We start from the raw sequence: 24,339 nt of genomic DNA on the forward strand, positions 1-24,339 counted from the left end.
GCTGAGTAACTCTCCAAAATGGCCCAATCCATCCCTTAAATAACATCTCTAGCTACAGACAAAAGAAGATGTTGGCGGAGAGGAAAGCCAGTTCTGGAAGGTTACCAGGTAAAACAAACTAGAGTATGGTTGCTAAGCAGATTTAAGTCATTTCCTTCTCTATTAATAAGAGTGTCTAGAAATTTAGTCATCCTCCTCTTCCTGTTACAGAGAGGGAGACCCCCCTTGCAAGTAGAGATTTCCCTTAAAATTGTACATGTCTCTTATAAAAAGGTAACTTCAATTCAGTTTCCAGGCTTTTCGAATGTCTGCCTTTTCTTAAAAATAATCAGTCTAAAATAATCCTTATGCCAAAGAGACATGTTTTGTGCAAGCAAATTCTGCTCCCTTTGATTAGTAAGTGGTAGATACTGGATTCAAACCCAGGAATCCTGACTCCCAGTTCCCCACTCTTAACACAATTCTGCTTTATAACTCATCAATCCCTATATACTCTGCTCATTTGATGTTTTGCCTTTATATTTTGTAAATAAGGTTTACACTTTTAATTTAAATGAAGTATCTGTACCTTTTCTCTCTAATCAGATAGTATGCCACCTGACGGTAGTGACTGTCTTATCAGTATCTAGAAGATAGTCAGGTGTTTTTGACCAAAACAAAAGTACACAATGTAAGAGTTTCAGTTTTATTTACTGAGAACTATATCCCAGGGAACAGCCTCTCCATAGCACTGAGAGAGCTGCTCCTTGGAGGTAGGGGAGAAGGCAGTATATACATATACATGGTTTTAGCTAGGGAATACATTTGGTCAAGCATACATCTCACTAAAAGGTCACTGCTAGTCTCAAGGAACAGATATCTCAATTAATGATTTTGGGATTTTTTTCTTTGAGTATTATTATTTTTTAATTTTTATTGGGATATAGTTGATTTACAATGTTGTGTTAGTTTCAGGTATATAGCAAAGTGAATCTATTATACATATACATATATCCACTCTTTTTTAGATTCTTTTCCCATATAGGCCATTGCAGAGTATTGAGTAGAGTTCCCTGTGCTATACAGTAGGTCCTTATTATTGGGTTGGCCAAAAAGTTCATTTGGCTTTAGGTAAAAATAAAAGACATTTTTCATTTTCACGAAGATCTATTGAACAACGTAGTCACTAACTGAACGAACTTTTTGGCCAACTCAATAGTTATCTATTTTATATATCGTAGTGTGTATGTGTCAATACCAATCTTCCAATTTATCCCTCCCCAACCCCCCCTTACCCTCTGGTAACCATACATTTATTTTCTACATCTTTAACTCTATCTCTGTTTCGTAGATAGGTTCCTTTGTACCCTTTTTTAGGTAACACATATAAGTGCTATCATATGATATTTTTCTTTCCCCGTCTGACTTGCTTTACTCTGTATGACAATCTCTAGTACCATCCATGTTGCTGGAAATGACATTATTTTGTTCTTTTTTATAGCTGAGTAATATTGCATTGTATATATGTACCACATCTTCTTTATCCGTTCCTCTGTTGATGGACATTTAGGTCCATGGTCCATTTCCTGGGTATTGTAAATAATGCTGCAATGAATATTGGGGTGCATGTATGTTTTTGAATTATGGTTTTCTATGGATATATACCCAGGAGTGGGATTGCTGGATCATATGGTAACTGTATTTTTAGTTTTCTTAAGGAACCTCCATACTGTTCTTCATAGTGGCTATACCAGTTTACATTCCCACCAACAGTGTAGGAGGATTCCCTTTTCTCCACACCCTCTCCAGTATTTATTGTTCATAGATGTTTTGATGATGGTCATTCTGACCAGTGTGAGGTGATACCTTATTGTAGTTTTGATTTGCATTTCTCTAATAATTAGTGATGTTGAGCATCTTTTCATGTGCTTTTAAACCATCTGTATGTCTTCTTTGGAGAAATGTCTATTTAGATCTTCTGCCCATTTTTTTTTTTTTTTTTTTTTTGCGGTACGCGGGCCTCTCACTGTTGTGGCCTCTCCCGTTGCGGAGCACAGGCTCCGGATGCGCAGGCTCAGCGGCCATGGCTCACGGGCCCAGCCGCTCCTTGGCATGTGGGATCTTCCCGGACCGGGGCACGAACCAGTGTCCCCTGCATCGGCAGGCAGACTCTCAACCATTGTGCCACCAGGGAAGCCCCTTCCGCCCATTTTTTGATTGTGTTGTTTGTTTTTTTGAAATTGAGCTGCATGAGCTGTTTGTATATTTTGGAGATTAATCCCTTGTTGATTGCTTCATTTGCAAATATTTTCTCCCATTCTGAGGGTTGTTTTTTCATCTTGTTTATGGTTTCCTTTGCTGTGCAAAAGCTTTTAAGTTTAATTAGGTCCCATTTGTTTATTTCTGTTTTGATGGTATATTTTTACATTTGGGAAGATGCAAGAATCTGGGTTCATTAAAATTCTTCCTGAGATGTACATCTAACTATCTAAAGGGACTGTTTTTCCAAAGCACCGAGTACCTCATCCTGGTTTTTGTCCTGAATTCCTTTTGGATGCAACATTGGTCAGCAACTGCAGCCACTAATCCTTATGAACTGAATGGTGGGCAGCATTCTTTGTTTTATACTGTGCACAAAAATCTCTGGAGTGACAAATAAATAAATGTATGTATACCAGTGTGTCTGTGTACAGTGTGTATCTTCAGTCTAAGGCAAATGTCAGATGTTTTATAAAAGTTCTTAAAAATATTACCATACCTAAAAGGAGGAGGAGCTTCTCCTCTCTTAAACAGCTGTCTCATGTTATGTGCATCACTCTTCCAGAATTTTTTTACATTCTACCTATTACCATTGATATCTGGGTATATTTTAGCTCCCTTTTAAAATTATTAGCTTCTTGAGTTTAAAATTAAAGTCATTTTTTCCCCTTTATCTCCACAGTTCTTCACAGACTGACTTGTATGTGATCTGCAAAACAAGAAATCTCTGCTTAATAAATGAATAAACATTAGTTGATTTTATTTGTTGATTTTTTATTTTGTTAATGTGCTGATGCAAGGGAAAATTTTTAGCTTTCATGTTTAGACTCTTTTCTCAAACTAGAAAGTGTTCCAGATTGTATGATATCTCAAAGTCCTAATAACATTTTAATTGAAGTTCTGCCTTTGATGCTTAACCTTGGGGCTTATAAGGAGTTTCTCTGATTTTGTGGTTAAATTTTTACATCTGAGTTGTAAATTTGACTAGTTTGAGGTGGCATAGCAATATCAGACTGAGCTCACCTTGAGGTCAGGAACTTTATCATTTGGAAATCATATTATTTTGAAGTAAGCCACTCTGGATACAAAGAGTAATTGCGTCAGGGTTCACCATATAACAAGTTGTATCTATAAGAAGAAATGAATTTTGTGAGCCTGTGAGAGGGTACAGAGCCATATGTCTTTTTACTTTTTTTTTCATGCTGCTATGAATATGGTTGTACAAGTATCTCTTCAAGACCCTTCTTTCACCTCTTTTGGGTAAATAGCCAGAAGTAGAATTGCTGGATCATTGGTAATTCTATTTTTTGTTTATTTATCTATTTTAACATCTTTATTGGAGTATAATTGCTTTACAATGGTGTGTTAGTTTCTGCTATATAACGAAGCAAAACAGCTATACATATATCCCCATATCTCCTCCCTCTTGCGTCTCATTCCCACCCTCCTCCCTATCCCACCCATCTAGATGGACAGAAAGCACCGAGCTGATCTCCCTGTGCTATGCAGCTGCTTCCCACTAGCTATCTGTTTTACATTTGGTACTGTGTATATGTCCATGTCACTCTCTCGCTTCGTCCCAGCGTACCCTTCCCCCTCCCCATGTCCTCAGGTCCGTTCTCTATGTCTGCATCTATTTTCCTGTCCTGCTCCTAGGTTTTTCAGCACCATTTATTAGTTTATTTTTTAAAATTCTATATATATGTATTAGCATACAGTATTTGTTTTTCTCTTTTTGACTTACTTCACTCTGTATGACGGAATATAGGTCCATCCACCTCACTACAAATAACTCAATTTCATTTCTTTTTATGGCTGAGTAATATTCCACTGTATATACATGCCATATCTTCTTTATCCATTCATCTGCTGATGGACAGTAAGGTTGTTTCCATGTCCTGGCTATTGTAAGTAGAGCTGCAATGAATATTGTGGTACATGACTCTTTTTGAATTATGGGTTTCTCAGGGTATATGCCCAGTAGTGGGATTGCTGGGTCATATGGTAGTTCTATTTTTAGATTTTTGAGGAACCTCCATACTGTTCTCCATAGTGGCTATATCAGTTTACATTCCCACCAACAGTGTAGGAGGATTCCCTTTTCTCCACACCCTCTCCAGCATTTATTGTTTGTAGATTTTTTAATGATGGCCATTCTGACTGTGGTGAGATGATACCTCATTGTGGTTTTGATTTGCATTTCTCTAATGATTAGTGATGTTGAGCATCCCTTTCATGTGTTTGTTGGCAATCTGTATATCTTCTTTGGAGAAATGTCTGTTTAGGTCTTCTGCCCATTTTTGGATTGGGTTGTGTTTTTTTTTGGTATTGAGCTGCATGAGCTGCTTGTATAGTTTGGAGATTAATACTTCATCAGTTGCTTCATATGCAAATATTTTCTCCCATTCTGAGGGCTGTCTTTTCATCTTGTTTATGGCTTCCTTTGCTGTGCAAAAGCTTTTAAGTTTCATTAGGTCCCATTTGTTTATTTTTGTTTTTGTTTCCATTATTCTAGGAGATGGGTCAAAAAGAATCTTGCTGTGATTTATGTCATACAGTGTTCTGCCTATATTTTCCTCTAAGAGTTTTATAGTGCCTGGCTTTACATTTAGGTCTTTAATCCATTTTGAGTTTATTTTTGTGTTTGGTGTTAGGGCGTGTTCTAATTTCATTCTTTTACATGTAAATGTACAGTTTTCCCAGCACCACTTATTGAAGAGGCTGTCTTTTCTCCATTGTATATTCTTGCCTCCTTTATCAAAGAAAATGTGACCATATGTGTCTGGGTTTATCTCTGGGCTTTCTATCCTGTTCCATTGATCTATATTTCTGTTTTTGTGCCAGTAGCATACTATACTGTAGCTTTGTAGTATAGTCTGAAGTCAGGAAGCCTGATTCCTCCAGCTCCGTTTTCCTTTCTCAGGATTGCTTTGGCTATTCAGGGTCTTTTGTGTTTCCATACAAATTGTGAAATGTTTTGTTCTAGTTCTGTGAAAAATGCCAGTGGTAGTTTGATAGGGATTGCATTGAATCTGTAGATTGCTTTGGGTAGTAGAGTCATTTTCACAATGTTGATTCTTCCAATCCACGAACATGGTATATCTCTCCATCTATTTGTATCATCTTTAATTTCTTTCATCATTGTCTTATAGTTTTCTGCATACAGGCTTTTGTCTCTTTAGGTAGGTTTATTCCTAGGTATTTTATTCTTTTTGTTGCAATGGTAAATGGGAGTGTTTCCTTTATTTCTCTTTCAGATGTTTCATCATTAGTGTATAGGAATGCAAGAGATTTCTGTGCATTAATTTTGTATCCTGCTGCTTTACCAGATTCATTGACTAGCTCTAGTAGTTTTCTGGTAGCATCTTTAGGATTCCCTATGTATAATATCATGTCATCTGCAAATAGTGACAGTTTTACTTCTTCTTTTCCAATTTGGATTCCTTTTATTTCTTTTTCTTCTCTGATTGCTGTGGCTAAAACTTCCAGAACTATGTTGAATAATAGTGGTGAGAGTGGGCAGGAACCTTGCATTGTTCCTGATCTTAGTGGAAATGGTTTCATTTTTTCACCAGTGAGAATGATGTTGGCTGTGGGTTTGTCATATATGTCCTTCATTATGTTGAGGTAAGTTCCCTCTATGCCTACTTTCTGTAGGGTTTTTATCATAAATAGGTGTTGAATTTTGTTCATAGCTTTTTCTGCATCTATTGAGATGATCATATGGTTCTCCTCCTTCAATCTTTTAAAATCGTTTATCACATTGATTGATTTGCATATATTGAAGAATCCTTGCATTCCAGGGATACACCCCACTATATCATGGTGTATGATCCTTTTAACATGCTGTTGGATTCTGTTTGCTAGTATTTTGTTGAGGATTTTTGCATCTATGTTCATCCATGATATTGGCCTGTAGTTTTCTTTTTTGTGGCATCTTTGTCCGGTTTTGGTACCAGCGTGATGGTGGCCTTGTAGAATGAGTTTGGGAGTGTTCCTCCCTCTGCTATATTTTGGAAGAGTTTGAGAAGGATAGGTGTTAGCTCTTCTCTAAATGTTTGATAGAATTCACCTGTGAAGCCGTTTGTTCCTGGGCATTTTTTTGTTGGAAGATTTTAAATCACAGTTTCAATTTCAGTGCTTGTGATTGGTCTGTTTACATTTTCTGTTTCTTCCTGGTTCAGTCTTGGAAGGTTGTGCCTTTCTAAGAATTTGTCCATTTCTTCCAGATTGTCTATTTTATTGGCATATAGTTGCTTGTAGTAATCTCTCAAGATTGTTTGTATTTCTGCAATGTCAGTTGTTACTTCTCCTTTTTCATTTCTAATTCTCTTGATTTGAGTCTTCTTTTTTTTTCTTGATGAGTCTGGCTAATGGTTTATCAATTTTGTGTATCTTCTCAAAGAACAAACTTTTAGTTTTATTGATCTTTGCTATCATTTCCTTCATTTCTTTTTCATTTATTTCTGATCTGATCTTTATGATTTCTTTCCTTCTGCTAACTTTGGGGTTTTTTTGTTCTTCTTTCTCTAATTGCTTTAGGTATAAGGTTAGGTTTTTTATTTGAGATGTTTCTTGTTTCTTGAGGTAGAATTGTAATGCTATAAACTTCCCTCTTAGAACTGCTTTTGCTGTATCCTATAGGTCTTGGGTCATCGTGTTTTCATTGTTATTTGTTTCTAGGTATTTTTTGATTTTCTCTTTGATTTCTTCATAATCTCTTGGTTATTTAGAAATGTATTGTTTACCTTCCATGTGTTTGATTTTTTTTTTACAATTTTTTCCTGTAATTGATATCTAGTCTCATAGCATTGTGGTCAGAAAAGATACTTGATATGATTTCAATTTTCTTAAATTTACGAAGGCTTGATTTGTGACCCAAAACATCCTGGAGAATGTTCCATGAGCACTTGAGAAGAATGTGTATTCTGTTGTTTTTGGATGGAACATCCTATAAATATCAGTTAAGTCCATCTTTTTTTAATGTATCATTTGAAGCTTGTGTTTCGCTATTTATTTTCATTTTGGATGATCTGTCCATTGGTGAAAGTGGGGTGTTACTATGATTGTGTTACTGTCGATTTCCCCTTTTATGGCTATTAGCATTTGCCTTATGTATTGAGGTGCTCCTATGTTGAGTGCATAAATAATTACTTTTTTTTTTTTTTTTTTTGGTACGCAGGCCTCTCACTGCTGTGGCTTCTCCCGTTGCGGAGCACAGGCTCCAGACGCGCAGGCTCAGCGGCCATGGCTCACGGGCCCAGCCGCTCCGTGGCATGTGGGATCTTCCCAGACCGGGGCACGAACCCGTGTCCCCTGCATCGACAGGCGGACCCTCAACCACTGTGCCACCAGGGAAGCCCAATATTTACTATTTTTATATCTTCGTCTTGGATTGATCCCTTGATCATTATGTAGTGTCCTTCCTTGTCTCTTGTAATAGTCTTTAGTTTAAAGTCAATCTTCTCTGATACGAGAATTTCTACTCCAGCTTTCTTTTGTTTTCCATTTGCATGGAATATCTTTTTCCATCCCCTCACTTTCAGTCTCTATGTTTCCCTAGGTCTGAAGTGGGTCTCTTGCAGACAGCATATGTGCGGGTCTTGTTTTTGTATCCATTCAGCCAGTCTATGTCTTTTGGTTGGAGCATTTAATCCATTTACATTTAAGGTAGTTATCAATATGTATGTTCTTATTACCATTTTCTTGTTTGTTTTGGGTTTGTTATTGTAAGGCTTTTCCTCCTCTTGTGTTTGTCCTTTAACTTTTTTGTTCAGTTTATTTCCAGACATGGTTTTCTTTCTTATTTGGGGTTATTTATTTATTTAACTCTGTTTTTTTCGTTTTTGTCTTCTTTCTTTCTGGATAGTTCTAAAATTTTTTTGTAACAATACTAACCATACCAAACACAATTTTTATTAACATGCTTTCAGGCAGAGTTTAATTTTAATTACTCATGATATTCTGCTCTGATTTTCCAGTAAAGATAATTTTTAAAGGAATAGAGATGTGATGCTTCTGTACATTACTTTTTATTAATTTTTGCAGAGAAGTGTGAAGGTTATTAATTTTCAGGTTTTTAAGGTTGGAAACACAGAGCTTTTTACCAAGTTCAAAAACATCTACCAAAATTATCTTTAGAACTCATAAACTGTACTTTCTCTTCCACTGTTGGTGAAGGTTAGAGTGAATAACTCTGGGATTAGGTTGTGGGTTCTCCTGATTGTTCCATTAATAATAAAAGGTAACATTGCTGGTGTACTTATCATGTTCCAGAATCACGTTCTATACTTTTTATCTCCTTTAATCTAGTTTATGTTCTAGATCATCTTCAATTAAAGCAGAAATACCAGTAAGAGAGGATAAGATTCACAAAGTAAGTAATGGAAGTGCCAAGATTTTTTAACTCATGTTCTCACCTTTATCAGTAAGAATACTTGCATATGTAAAAATCATGGATGGCCAGAATTTTGCAGGGAGTGGTCTTTGAAATTAGTTCAGTTGTCTCATTTTATAAATTAGGATGGATCAGTGAGTTGAGGTGAGTTGCCTAAGCACATTAGAAGCTGTGTGTGTTACCAAATGCTGTGCAAAAATCTACTGCAAACCTTCATGAATTGAATCAACAATATTATATCTCATAATTGGGCAATCAGTGCTGGCTCATTGGGACAGTCTTTCTGCTCCACATTATGTCTTCTGAGCCTGGAATGTCTGACATACTGCTACATTCACATATGTGGTACCTTAGCTAAGTGGCTGGAACAACTGGGGGGTGACCAGTCATCACTTCTTTTCACTTAGCCTTTGCATGTGGCTAACTTGGGCTTCCTCACCACATGGCATCTGGCTGCCAAGAAGGAAAATACTGTTAAAAAACAAAATTCAATTGAGTATATTTTCAAGATTGTGTTGGCTTTATTCAGTGATTGAGGCAGCATCCCATCAAGCAGATAAAAAGGAGCTCCAGGGAGCTGTACACAAAGAAAGACTTTTATAGGTAGAAGATAGTGGGAACAAGGAATTTATGCCAGCAAAAAGTGGATTAGTTGTGGCAAGGTCACCTTCCTTTAGGGGTGGCAGGGGTCTATCAGGCAGATTAACTCACTAATGCTGGCCAAGTGATTCCTGTTTGACTGGTTCAAGATTCTTCTCTTGAAGAGGCTGAAACTGTAATTAAGTCTGAGATTGGTGACATGGGATTTAGCGTGACTCCATTTGGGGCCTGTTGTCTTGTTTTCAACAATCCCCTCCTTTTCATCAGACTCTCAGCCTGAGAGATGTGATCAAAGTTTAAGGCATTAGCATTGCTCCCAGTTATCACCTTGAGGTTCCTGCAGTTTTCTACTGATCCTTTCTGTGGTATTCATGGGTCACAACTTTGGGCTCGTATTTAAGCCAGTCATTCTTTTCATTTCTTTTTGGGTGTTCTGTTCTTAGTGAGATTATTTTTTTGGTGGCTACCAGCTTGGAACATGCATTTAAAGCTTTTGAGAGAATGCATCCCATAAGGGACATTACTATGATTATTATAAACAGGATAATTCCCAATGTCTGGAGTGCACTTTGGAGCCATGGTCCTCAAAACCCAAACCAATCAGAATCAAATATATCAAAGAAAGTGCTCTGTTGAAGGAGTCACTTTCTTAAGCCAAGTGGCTTGTTCAGTGATCTTATGTAGCTAAGAATCAACTTCCCCAGAAGTGTCTATCCAAGAGCAGCATGTGGTGTTGGCCACAGCACTAACACCTCTTTGCTTAGCTTAAAGATAATCCAGCCTATCCTAGTATCAAAAACAACTTTGGCCAGACAGTCTAGGGATTTTGTTGGGCAGCTATTGCTTTAGCAGCACATTCTGCAATATCTTCAAGAGCTAAGGAGAGATTCCTGATCATAGTCTCATTTGTACTTACTCCTAACCAGGGCAGTAGGGATCTGCCAAAGGAGGCACATTTTGAATCATGAATGACTCCTGGTAACTCCAGTTTGAGTCTGTGGCTCAGAACTGGAAAGATGACTGCCATGGGGGACAGTAAAATGTAAAGATCTGTAGACCACACAGGAGGTTTTATTCTGGTTACCCTTGCCTTGTGTCCCTTTCTTTGTATAGAGCCTGGATGTAAGTTTCTGCAGGTTTGGAGTTGTTAACCAGAGACAGGGAAATGGACCCCCAGGGTTAGGGAATCTGACACAATAGAGAGGGGATGTGTTTGTCCAGAGAAATTGAGGCATCGGAAATCAGGAAAAAGTTTGTGATGAGCAGAACTTTATGATCACTGGCATTGTGGTAAATCCAACAGTTTGGCGGTTGTATTACACAACAATGAGTAATATGAGATATATGAGCATTGGCATTATCTTTCCAAGCCAGAACAAGGCAAAAGGTGGACAAAAGAATTGTAAATGCCTTCATGATGTAAGAATTAGGAAGAGGATGGTCAGAGAAGGAAGGAGGAAAGGAAAGAAACATTCTTGATCCTCTTGATCTGACAAATTGAGAGGAAGCAGTTTACCTTGATGTTCGCTACCTCTTTTCGTAGTTAATTTGATCTTATGGTCTCCAGCTGGTGAGCAGTTCCTAGGGCCTAAGGGAGCCCTTTTTAATTGGTATATATGGACCCAAGATTCAGGTTCCTGCAGTTTGGCTTCCATCTGGTAGTGAAGAGGATCTGGTATAGTCCCTTCCAGAAAGATTCAAGGATAGTCTTTGTTCTTAGTGATCCCAAATCAGAAAGTTGGGAGAAAATTGGAAATGTTAGTTTGGAGATTCATAGCCAGATATTTGAGGAAGCTAGAAGGAAAGAATTCAGTATGCAGTCTAGTTTATAGGTGTATAACAAAACCTCAAAGACAATTAATAGGATTTAAATCTAATATCTATAAAGATGCAAACATAATTTTCTCTTCAGACACAGAGGTAATAGAAGAGGATGAAGAAAAGCTTTAAGACTTTTGATATGAAGAGGAGGAAAGTTGAGAGAAGATTTGATTGATTAGAAATATCATTGAACACTATTTTGGGGAAAATATTCAAATTTTGATTAAAAAAACAAATGTTGTTCCCAAAAGCAAAGAAAAGTTAAATTAAAGATGTTACTTCTGTATTGCTCTTTAAGGAACATTGCCATCTTTCAGAGAGAGAAGGAAAGAATAACCACAGCACAAGACACTTGTCTTTTTCTTTTTAAAACTTCTAATCTTTAATTTTGATATAACCCTTAATATCAGAAAGGGATGAGTAGTTAAATTAGAGCTTAAAATTGTTGAGTACCAAATTCTCCAATTATTTTCCGCCTTTTGAGATTTTGTAAGTAGAAGATTAACAGTCTTCTCAATATTTGAAGCAATAAAATATATTTTGGAGATGATATTAACATCCTTACTTAGAGTGTTCTGAAGAGGAAGAGGTCAAGTTCAAGAAGAAAAAAACTTCCACAGATACTCAAGTGTTATCCAGACCTCTGCGGTCTTTCCAGTTTTTATGCAAAGCCTCAGCCTATCTTAAAGAAAAATCTATGTATTGGGTTGAACGAGACTTTGCTTTTTCTTTTTTTCAAATAAATCTCTTTTTTAAAAGAGATGTTAATATCTCATCAGGAAAGACCAAAAACTAAGCCTCAGGAAATTAGCCATAAAGGCATTAATGAATTTCTGTGAGAATAGCCTGCAGTAAAGCTTCAGAGACATCATCCACTAATCTTAGCATTAGTCGACATTAATTTTGAAGTAGTTATTGCTAATATGAATATGTATAACAGATTAAACTATATTTATTTGCAATCTTTAAAATTCAACGGGATGTTTCCTCCCTTTGATATATACATTTAAATTCCCATTCATACTAATCATGCATGCTCTCCTAAGAAGCACCTGATCACCCATAACCCATTTTTAGAGGGAAGAGGGAGTCTCATGCCTTCTTTATTCCACATGCCTAACTCATTTCACCAACCACCAACATTTTTATTGGAAAGTTAAGAGTTGTCCTCCTCCCTCTCAACTGCCTTATGTAGTGCAAATTATTATTGAGACCAATGAGGATCCATCAAGAAAAAGAGCAACATTTTCTTTAGTGTGAAAGAATTCAAGAGAATATGACTAGTGGTTTAGGTAATGGAATCTGGAATCAGACTACCTGGGTATCAATGCCAACCTCGCCACTTACTAGCTGTGTGCGAGAACAAACTGATCATTGTTGGCCTAACTTTCCCCAAGGAGTTATAATAGTAGCACCTGTTGCATAGAGTTGTCATGAAGGTTAAATGAAATGACCTATACTAAGTCATTATCAGAGCATGCAATATTATATTTTTTATTGTATTATTTTATTATATCAAGCATGCCGAAGTACTACAGAGTTTAATCTTTATATGAAATAATACAACTTATTAAAAAATAAAAATAACTCCCAGTGTTGTTTATACAATACCATGTAGCTCAAATGTCACTTTCTCAATAAGGCTTATCTCATTTAAAATTGATATCCATACTCCCCTATCTTGACCCAGTACTTCCAGCACTTTTTTTTTCATGACATTAATTCTCTAACCTGAGTACTTATTCTATTTAAATTCTGTCTCTTTCCACTAGAATATCAGCTCCTCAAGGACAGAGAATTTATGTCAGTATTTTCCTCTAGTATATCCCAAGTGCCAAGAATAGTGCCTGGAATACAGTAAATACTATATAAATATTTGTTAAATGAAAGGAGTAAGAAGAAAATAAAGAATGGAAGAAAATACAATTGTTCTTTTCAAAAAAAAAAGAAGAATGGAAGGGAAAGGAAAAATGAATGTATCGCTTATAAGCTTTAAAATATTTTAAGGGAATAGTAACATTATGAAAATGATGAAAATGTTCTTGCTCCATGAGTAGTTCATTAACCTTTTCTAGCTTAAACTATAAACATTTCCTCAAAAGAAGAAAAAAATAGCTTTAATTATATATTCAAAATAAGCAGGGCTTCCCTGGTGGCGCAGTGGTTGAGAGTCCGCCTGCCGATGCAGGGGAAACGGGTTCGTGCCCCGGTCTGGGAAGATCCCACATGCTGCGGAGCGGCTGGGCCCGTGAGCCATGGCCGCTGGGCCTGTGCGTCCGGAGCCTGTGCTCCGCAACGGGAGAGGCCACAACAGTGAGAGGCCCACATACCACAAAAAAAAAAAAAAAAAAAAAAAAAAAAAAATAAGCATAGTATTGAGGATATGAATAGGCCTGGGGTGCTTGTTCTGACACATTTTGTTTTTGTATTCTTTTATTTTATAGAAGCAATTTTCTGTAAATAGGGGCCACAGATATGCAGTAATCACCTTCCTCAGAAAGGGAACCCACAGAACAGAGAGAGTCAGCTCTCTCTAGTCTGCTGACTAACTGGAAGAGCCTATGTAGAATCTATCACCTCTTATACCTAGTTCAGGGCAAGATAACCATCTTGCTTCATCAACTCAATCACAGATTTGCTCTTGGAGGGACAAAGGAAGATATTAAAATTATTTAACTAGCATTTGAATTGGATCCAGAAGTAGAACCACTCAAGGGGGGTGAACACAAAACAAGCTTATGTCAAAAACAATACCAACAGTCCTAATAATTGGGTGAGTCAAAGTCAGACCATATTTTTGCCTCATTTCATCATTTGAAATTTAGGAAGAAATTAATAAGTATCCTGAGAAAATGGTGTACAAAACCAAAAACAATGGGGAGAGATGAATTCTCTATAAAGGGTGATTAATTTTATCCAGTTTTAGGAAAGTATTAATATGTTATCATCATGGTGATAACATCTAGATGTCATCTTTATGCAAAGGATTTCTCGTGCTACTTTCTTCATCTTCTCTTTTCTCCTGTCTCACCTCTCCTGCTTTATGCTATGTATGCAAACATTCTTTCCAACAATTACATAATCTCTTCATAATTACATATTTATGAAGGGATATAAGAGGAATTTTCATACCACACCACCTAAGAGTCCAGAGTCCAGATGTTGAGGTTGATCATACATGTCAGTTTGTAGGACAACCCTGGTTTTTGTCAATATTCCTAGTGTATCTATTAATAACCCCCCCTTTCATTCTCAAAAGCCTTTCAGTTGGATGAAGAATGTTAAGGTCACCCTAAAAAAGTTGAAGTCCAGATGCCAAGAGAAGAGGAAAGAGTTTCAAAGAAGACACGTCATGGTGAGTCCATCTTCCAAGGCCACTACCTATTAATGTTTACAATGGAGGATTCAGAGGACTAAATGCAGCATTCATTCCAGGTGACTCCAGTCACCCACACCCAGATTTACATCATTGCTACATCTCGAAAATGGCATTCACTCATGGGTCCCAAGATTTTCCTAAAGTCTATTTATATTAAATACCTGTCCTGGTCCCAAAACTCTGATGTTCTAAAACTCTAAAATCTTTCTTTCCAAACTTTCTTACAGATTATTAAATAGAAAAGGGGGTATTGTACCAGGCATGGCTCCAAACACTTAACTCAAGGGATAGTATCTATTTGCTCCATACTTCTAAAAATTTATTTATCTACATCAAAATTGCAAAAATATATTCTTTACATCTATGTAGGTATTTAAAAGATTTTAGTCATTTAAATCTAGATGAAAAATAAAACCTGACTATAATAAGTAAAAGAAATCCATCAGTTGAGTTCAAAAGATTTTTAAAATGCAAATAGCCTATTTCTCATACAGATATTGTACTATGGTAGTGGGGGGGGCGGTTATAGATTTCTGTCCATTTTACTTAAACCTCTCCTCATTTGATGATCTCTTTCCTTTTGTTGGAAAATCATGATCACCTCTATGTTTGGTGGCATATTAAAACATAATTAACAAACTAAAAATTGGTTCAAACAAGGTGAACAGGCAGGCATAATAAAATCAGTCTATTGATTGTCATTTAGTTACTGTTTCACTCTCAGGTGGTGGAGAAGTGACAAATTGCGGGCCATGAAATCCTCAGCCTGCAGGATCATGTCATTTAAATGGGAGGATTACACAAAGCTTGTATCTCCAGAAAATGACACTCCTCTCAAATTACAATTCTGGCTACTCCAGTGGCAGAAATGACCATCATCAATATGAGAAAATGTACAGGATCACAGGAAATGCTGTCCTCCATTTCTCTTCCTTCCCAATACAGCTTTCTGCTCTCCAAAATGAGATAGCTGAGTACTTGCTGGATCATTTCCTAATGATTAAAGATGCTGTCAGCATTACACCATACGTTTTTTTGCTTGTACGTTGGGGCTCTAGTGAAAAGACAGATACCCCACTACAGGAGAAGCATGTTTAGGCAGTGCCCTTTTCCTAGAACCTGATTAAATCAGGATGCTTAAAAGAGTTTTGCTTTTATGATACAAGTAGTTTGAGCCCTATTGGCACTGAGTTTAAACACTGCAAGCAAAATATTAGTTTTGGGTCTGCAGTGTATTCATAGCCCTGAGTGTCTCCAACAAGCTTATCTGGAGGTTTCTGTTTATGTGAAAGAAATTGCTGTGATCAATCACTGTGTAGTAAGGGATCAAACAAAATGCTGAATCGAGAAATATTTTCCATTGGCCCTGTTCAGCAAGAGACAGGAGCGCTACAAGTGAGCTGTTATATATTCTGCAAGAAAACTACAATTTATGTTCTAGATTTTTTTTTCCTTTTTTAATATGAAACCTCATGTTTCAGGATCATTTTTTTCCCTCCAGTTCGTATTATGCAGTCTCTATAGAGCAGAAGGCAATTTCAGTTGCCCAACCTTGGCTGTTATGAGTATTTTAAAAGCATATATTTTTCCTGAAATAAAAGAAAACCACTGAAATTCTCAATGTGCATTGCAGAAATGAATTCAATTTGTTTCTTCTCTAAATCTGTGAGACAGTGGCCCAAATCATCACCATTTCATAAATCCATTGATATACTGAGAGAACATTTGGGTTATGGGAAGCTCTTCAAAGAAATAGCAATGATAAGGAAAAAAAACGAATCTGAGTCCTAATTTCCAAGTATGATGATAAATCATATGGTCATATGTCCTTTCAAAATGTATTTCTGTGTGCCCCTTTATGATTTCACAGGGTAAAGTGGGCATTTGAAATTGTACAGGGTGATAACTCTTTTGTAGAGTTAGCAACAGGCAAATTTTAGTGTTCTAACTTTATATTTAGAATACTTCCTTTTCTCTTTTCTCCTTTTCTCTTTTCAATTCCCAACCCCCATCTAGTCATATACTTATAAATAAATTTGGGGCAATTTATTTTGCCCCCTCACTTTCTTCCTGATGCTCCAATTAGATCTTGCCAGTGGTTTCCAATCTGGTACCTTTGTATCCAAACATTTCTTCATTGAAAAATCCACTGCTGGATTACTCATTTGAGAGTGATGCTCTGAATAGGTCATTCTACTGCTCGAAAGTTTCATGAATCTTATCCTATAGAATAAATTTCAAATTTCTTATGTAAGCATTCAAGATCCTCCACCTTCTGGATGAAAATTTCCTTCCTTACTTTTTTTGGGTTGTTGTTCTTTAATCAAATTCTACACTTCAGACAAATAGTCTTTACCCTGCAGCTTTACTCATTTGTTTCAGGATCCCAAGAATTCTTTCTTCCTCTTGAACTTGCCCACAACTTAATTTTTTTAAGATATGGATGCTATCCTCCTTCAAGCCTCTCCTTCACCAACACATACTCTATGACATCATTCTCCATCCTTTAAGTATAGAGGAGAACTTTCTGGTCTTTCATACTCCCACAGCCTATTGCTGTTACCACACTTAGCACCTTTACATGATATCCTAGGGGTGGATATGCATGCTTTAGTGTCCATGAACCTGCTAGGCTACCAATTCCTTGGGAAGAAAAGCCACAGCTTGTCCATTTTGCCCTCTCACTGATAAATAGTGATTTACATGTAGCAGGTGCTTGATAGGATTTTGCTAAGTGAAATAAGAGAAGTGTTTCATTTTTCAATTCTGTGGAAATCATCAAAACTTGTTTGTCACAAGTTTCATTCCTTCATTGAGCTCTTTTCTTTCTTAATAAATTAATAAACTGGTTTATGATCATAGAGGTAAATGAATTAATGAGTTATTCTCATTCTAGGAGTCTTCATTTAGAAAGAGACTTCTTGGTGACACTGCCTCAGGGCTTTGACAGCTTTATAAGATGGACAGCAATATCTTTTACTCTTGCTCTGCTGACTTTTGATAGCATTGAGCTTAGAGGATTTGTCTTAACTGCTTTTCCCATGAAATACCGGGACCCCTTTACCCTCAGGGGATTCATACCCCAAGCTCCGTTTACCCATATCTTTTCCTCTTAAAAAATTATTTACAAAGGTCTTTGTCCTACAGTTTAGTTGATCTTGGTTAAACTCAGCCTGGGTCTCCTGTTCTGAACAATTTGGAGAGATATTTTCTTTATAAAAAAAAAAAGTAAAACTTTGAGGAACTGAATATTCCAAATGGATAATAATTAGACCATCTATAAAAACAGAACTCTGCCCCACAATCTATTGCAACCAGCTCAATGTACTATTTACAGTAACCAGTCCAGGAAGCCAAACAAGAACGCTTATAACTGTTGGCTCAAATGGACCACAAATTTTTATCAATTCCCTAATTTTTGTCCTCACCTCAACTTAGGACCAAAAGGAGATAGCTAATTATGTACCTTCAACCAATTACATGGATTGCCTGGCTTCTAGTTACCTGTATACAGTTTCCCAATGTCAACAGCTTCCAATCAGCACATACCTTTCCACTATAGAGCTTTCCCACTCCTCTGCCTGCCTTTGATTCTGCCGAAACGCAAATGATGATGGCTGACTCCCTTGCTATACAAAGTTCTGAATAAATAGCCTTTGCTTATTCTCATTTGGATTTATTTGCACAACATACTAGTAAGATCAGTAGCTAGAATATTTTAGAGACTATTCCTCAAGGCTCACCTGGGAAAGTTAGCTTGGTCTTATTCCACTTAAGTTTTCTATTGCTGTGTTAAAAACTACTCTGAAACTTAGTGGTCTGAAATAATAACCAGTGATCATTTCTCATGATTTTGTGAGTTAACTGAGTGTTTTTTCTGCTGGCCTTCCCTGTACTCACAAATGATGGAGCATTAGCAGGTGGGTTGCCTAAGGAATAGGCTCAACTGGGACTACTAGGACAGCTGAGTCTTTCTGTGTGGTTCTTCCCTCCAAGGCATGGTAGTATCAGGGCAGCATCCTAGGAACTCAAAGACAGAATGTGCAAGGCCTCTGGAGGTCTAGGCTCTGGAACGCACACATTGCCACTTCTGGTACACTGTGTTGTTCAAAGCTAGTCACACTTTTAACCCAGACTCAAAAGGGTAGAAATTTCTCTTAATGAAGGCTTAGTAAAATCACACTATAAAGGGGCATGTGTGTAGGAATGGGAGACATATGTGGCCAGTAAACAATCTAGCATGTGCTTATATGGTGGTGTTCAGACTGTTGTGTCTGCTTCTACCACTGACTAATCTACCAGATTCTCAACCACTCCTGGGCTGGAAATGGTAACAACGAGGTGATCATAGGTATAGTCAAGGGTGGTGTCTGCACCAAGCCAAGCATCATCTTTTTCATCTTATCAAATAATTCTTTAGTGGTTTATTTATAATTCAGCCCAGCAAATACATATCAAGCACCCATAGTTCCAGGACTGTGAAAGATGCTAAAGACACAAAGATGAGGAGAATACTCAAGGAGTTGACAATGTACAAAATAAGATTAGATAAGTACTCTAAGGCTAATAACATAAGGTAGGGTTACTTAAGAAGCCATGGGCAAAGTTAAATTACAATGGGAATTATAAGGTTCAATTTAGTGCCCTTGGAAGTGTATTATTCTGGGTATTTATTGCTTTTTTGTTTTCTCTTCCTATTGTATTATAAATGCCCCTTTACTTCATTTGTTCCTGGCTGGGCTGTCAATCAAAAAGCCATACCACCCCCAGGGTTATTCAGACTAGCCAATCGATTTCCCAAATCCCTGGACAAAGTGATTGGTCCAGGTGATCATCTGACACAGGTAGGACCAACTGGAGTCTGTGTTCCTTCCTCTCTCCCTCCCATCCTCCTTCCCTCTTTCCTTCCCTCTTTCCCTCCTTCCTTCCTTCCTTCTTTCCTTCCTTCATCTCCAGGTTCTTCAACTTTACCATTTCACTCTGCTATTGGAAGCTCACTGGTGAAGGTATTCTCTCTCCACTGATCAATGCTTATATGGACACTTCCAACCTTTTCTTTTAGGATGTATTCTTCCGACATTGATCAACACATCTTCTGATAAATATGTTCTTTAGTCTTCCATTATGTCTTTTTTTTTTTTTTTTTTTTTTTTTTTTTTTTTTTTTTTTTTTTTTGCGGTACGCGGGCCTCTCACTGTTGTGGCCTCTCCCGCTGCGGAGCACAGGCTCCGGACGCGCAGGCTCAGCGGCCATGGCTCACGGGCCCAGCCGCTCCGTGGCATGTGGGATCCTCCCGGACCGGGGCACGAACCCGTGTCCCCTGCATCGGCAGGCGGACTCTCAACCACTGCGCCACCAGGGAAGCCCTTCCATTATGTCTTGATGGCATGGAAACTGTCTTGTATCTACCGTATGAGGCTGCATACCTGTGCTAGTGTGTCTTAAGTTTTAGTTTTAAATCTCAGACAGGAACTTAGGAAGTTGAAGTTTTACAGAGATCCCTCATGGTTGCCTATAGGATCTGGCACCAACACAGTGTATTATAATTACATCTTTTATGTGTGTCTATCTTCCTACAAAAGTAAAATTGGCTTATTATTAGGATTTATTATTAGAACTCTAAAGAATTCATCTTTGCACCCTTATCTCTAACAGAGTGCCTCTCCCATGATGGATACTAAATAAATAATTGTTGAAGATATTAGTTGTGTGTGTGTGTTTGTCTGTTTTTGTAAGCAACAGAGACTGACTCTAGCTAGAATAAGAGGAAAGAGATGAATTAGGCAAATATGAGAGTTTGTAGACTCAAGAGACTGAAAAAGTAGGCTTAGAAAAGACAAGGACTAGTATAACTCTAGGGGTCTGGGTTAAATGACTTGATGTGCTATCTTTTTTAGGTTAAGTATTTGGAATGAATAAACTCCTACTATTTCTAAACTTTGTGTTAATCAGATCAAGAGGGATTAAATGGGGTTCATGCACCAACCATCTGGCCACTACAGGGCAGGCTACCTTGACTGACATCCCACCAGACTGTAGCCAGTGGAGGCAGGGTTAGTTCCCTCAAATCTGGAGCTATTGCCTAAAGGTGAAGGGATGCATGCTGACTACCAGATGGAAAGAAGACCACTATTTTCCTGATTTAATGATATGACACTTTTGGAAATCTGAGCTTGGCTGGCATTCTTAGAAGATATTAGGCAATTGGGAGATTAGAGACATTGACTCAGAAATCATTTGCCCATGATTACTATGTAAGGTTTTGAGAATAGGTAAAATCACAGAAGAAGCAAGAACAACAACAGAAAGAACAAGAGTAGAGAAACTGTGAAAACCACTCATTTTTATGGAAAAAAAGAATGAAAGTAATGAGAAGGTAACCTTCAGAAAACTGCCTAATGTCTCCAAACCCTTACTGGTTTATTTTTTATTTTGTTTTGTCTTTTGTACAATGCAGATTATAATAGCATCTACTCCTGTGGTGAGTTATGAGGATGAAATGAGATAATCTGTGTAAAGCCCTTACTAACTGTGTGGCCCATCAATAAATGTTATCTGCCATAGTTATTAGGAAAAGGAGAAAACAGAATTCCATGTTGGAGGTTGGGAAGGTCAATAGGTTTCATGCTTCAGGGTAACTGAGAAGATGAAGACTGAGGATCTGACTGTTAGATAGTTACTGGAAATATGTAGAAAATAATTTTCAGTAAATGACAAAAGAAGAAAAATTGAATGCAGTGAGGCAAGCCATGGTTAGGGTAGCCTTTCTTTCAGAAGGCTGAAGTCAAAGGAAAGGAGCTGGGAATTCATGAAATTCTCCCTGCCAGTTGCCCATCTGAGATCTGTCCTGTTATTTGTGTCAGATTCTGGATTTAGACATCCCCCTTTCTTCTGTGCTGGAGCCTTGGAGAGGAGAATTCTGAAACCAAACCTAGACTTTTACATAATCTATAAACTTGTGTCTACTCTTGGGACTCAGAAAAGAGCTTTTAATGGAAAATTAATATCCAAGCCTAGTTTAAAAAAATGAAACTGAATAAATACAGTAAACAAAACAAAAAGCCAGCTGGCAAAAAATGAGATTGCTCTTGTTACTTGCACTTCTGAAACACCTACTTCCAAGAGCTAGGAGAGCTTCATCAGTACTTTCTGGTTTTGAGTTGACATAGAACAAGTTTGTTGCTTGAATTTCCATCAGAACAGTTCAGCTAGGTTTCTTCACCATCCATAGTTTTTATGAAAGGAAAAAAATATTTTTATTGAACTTGCATAAAGACCAAAACTACTAATTGAAAAGAAACCTTTTCTATTCCTTTTATATTTTTGGTGAGTTTTTAAGCATAAACTTACTCTTTGAACACTGAATTATTTACATGGAGCTCTATGTATACATTACTAAAAAGTGATCTTCCCTTTTGTGTGTATTAATCTCCTGTTGAAATTACATCCATCCTTCAATACCTACTGAAAGACTCCTTTTTTCCTTAAATTCTAATCATTTCTTACATTTGCAATTAATCTCTTCCACATAACATGTTTTTCTCACAATCTACATTATTTTGTATTTCTGTACCTCCCACTAGTTAAAAGGTCCTTGAGGTAAAGTACTTATTTCTGGGTTAGTCTTTTCAACAGAATCTAGTATAATCCCTTGCTGTTAGTAGGTACTCAATAAATGTGTATGAAATTGAATTTTATTGATGAATATATATTTTTTACATCAAGGAAATATTGCTGTGTTGAACTTGCTAAGTTAATTCTTCTGCATACTCAAAAATCTACTTACCCATCACCTGATGGTAAGACTCTTGGGGAAATAGTCTCATACAAACTTAAGAGACTTGAAATCAATGAAGATGAAAAGTGCATGTCTCTCCCAGTTTCTTCTTCTTCTTATTTTTTCTTCTCCAAGTCTTGTCCATCTAATTATAGTGGTTGGGCAAGAAAGATCCCCAAAAGCTAACAGTACTGGACAGATTAACTTCAGTAGTAACCAACACAGTATCAAAAATGGCTATTGAAATTACATTACTAACAAGCTCAAACCTGGTTTCAATGCAAGCTCTTTGTTTCTGTGTTGAGGGAGAGCTACCATATCTCAAAATATTATTAAAACTCTTTATATTATCATTTTGCCATGGATTTCTAGACCAACAGACTTTGAGAACAGAAAAGAATCTTAATTCTCACCAGATCTTCTCTCTCAGCTCAATTTAGTGATTATGAAACTGATATACAATAAGATTATGTAACTCTCTACACACATAACCACTTATCATGGATTTATGACACAAAAGCTCCAGTAGCAGAGAACTTAAAAAGACATTCAAAATGTCTTCCTTTAATTAAGGGCAATGGTCAAGTTTTCTCCTTTAACAGAAGTGGGATTACTTATGTTGCTGTATTTCTCCCTGGCCAGGTGTCTAATTCTTATTTGGAATAATTTCTGTAGCACTCACCCACACTAGACCAAAGTGACCATCTTCTCCTTGAATGCTCTACAACCAGGAAAAGCCAACTTGTCCCATTCTTGACCTAACTCCAGTGGTATACATCCCCCTACATCCTCTATCCATGTTAGTGAGAAGGCTAATGAGTACCTTTTGCTAGGGGAGTTATGTCCCCAAGATACCTTGTAATTGTTATAAAGGTTTTAGAGTGTCATTCTGTGTTGTTGGAGTTTCAGGTCATTTATTGTTGAATCTCACAATGTTCACGCCCTATGAATGGTTTTTTGCTGAAGATTTCTGTTGCCTCTGATCTTTGTTTTTTGTGATAGGTCAAAACAGTAGGATTGAGACTCAGCATATTAATGATTGGTAAGCACAATTACCTATAACACTGTATATTTCATGGAATTCCTAACTTATATTATTTTATGCCTCTCAACTCAGCTTGAAATAGTCATTAGATGGATAGTGGCAGTACGTAGTGTGATACTCTGTCACTGGGGCCATTTAAATTTTTCAAAGCCCAGAGGTAGGTTAAGATCAGAGGCAGCATCTACTTAACTCTTTAGGCATTTGTTTAACCAGTTTCATCAGTTCTGTGTCTCCAAGTTAACATTGGAACCACAGGCTTTAATAATGAACACAGAGTGGTTGAAGACTGGCCCAATCTATACTGATCACTAATGAAATCCTGGTGCTTTCAAAAACTCTTCAATAATTAAACCTGGCAAGACACACACTAGGTTTAGTTTGCAGAGTGCTTAAGGCAATAGAGTAGGATAATTGATGATTAAAACAAAAAGGATCTGCAATTTGTTCCCTAGAATAGGAATTAGAATGCTAAAGAGAATTCACAGGCTCATAAATGAATGATAGTACACACATGAAAATGGGTTGAAATGTTAAAAAATTTTAAAACAATTCAGTGTCAGCCTAGATATAATATACTATATTTCAGCAAAATAAATTTTCATTTTAATGTTTGCAAAAGAATCAGGATTCTCTGCGCCTCTCTCTTTGGGCAGGGTACTAGAGCAGAGAAATAAAAGTTATCCAAAAAAGCTCTGTAATATCACCAGAAAGATATTGAAAACTCAGTGAGTCTGAAGAGCAACCAGGGGATGTAGTTTCCAGTCATTTTTCATTCCCATGTGCTTTAGATTGTCTTAGTTTAATAGAGTATTGTATTTCTGTGACATTACTGGAGCTGGCTTCCTGAAGTAATCATGTAAGTCTGCTTTTTGAGAAACTCTGCATGGGGCAGGAGGTAGCTATGGGAGCAAAACGATGAGAAAATGGCACCATATGGCATTGCCACAATGGAAGAAGCCATTAACTACCACCAACATTAAAAGAAAACAAATTGCTTTTCACATACATGGAACATAAGTAAAGCAGCCTTGATAGAAGACTGCAAACATATAGTGCTGAATCTATAATAGAGTACCAGTGGA

The sequence above is a fragment of the Hyperoodon ampullatus genome, assembly GCF_949752795.1.
Source record: "Hyperoodon ampullatus genome assembly, chromosome: 10".
NCBI lineage: Eukaryota > Metazoa > Chordata > Mammalia > Artiodactyla > Ziphiidae > Hyperoodon > Hyperoodon ampullatus.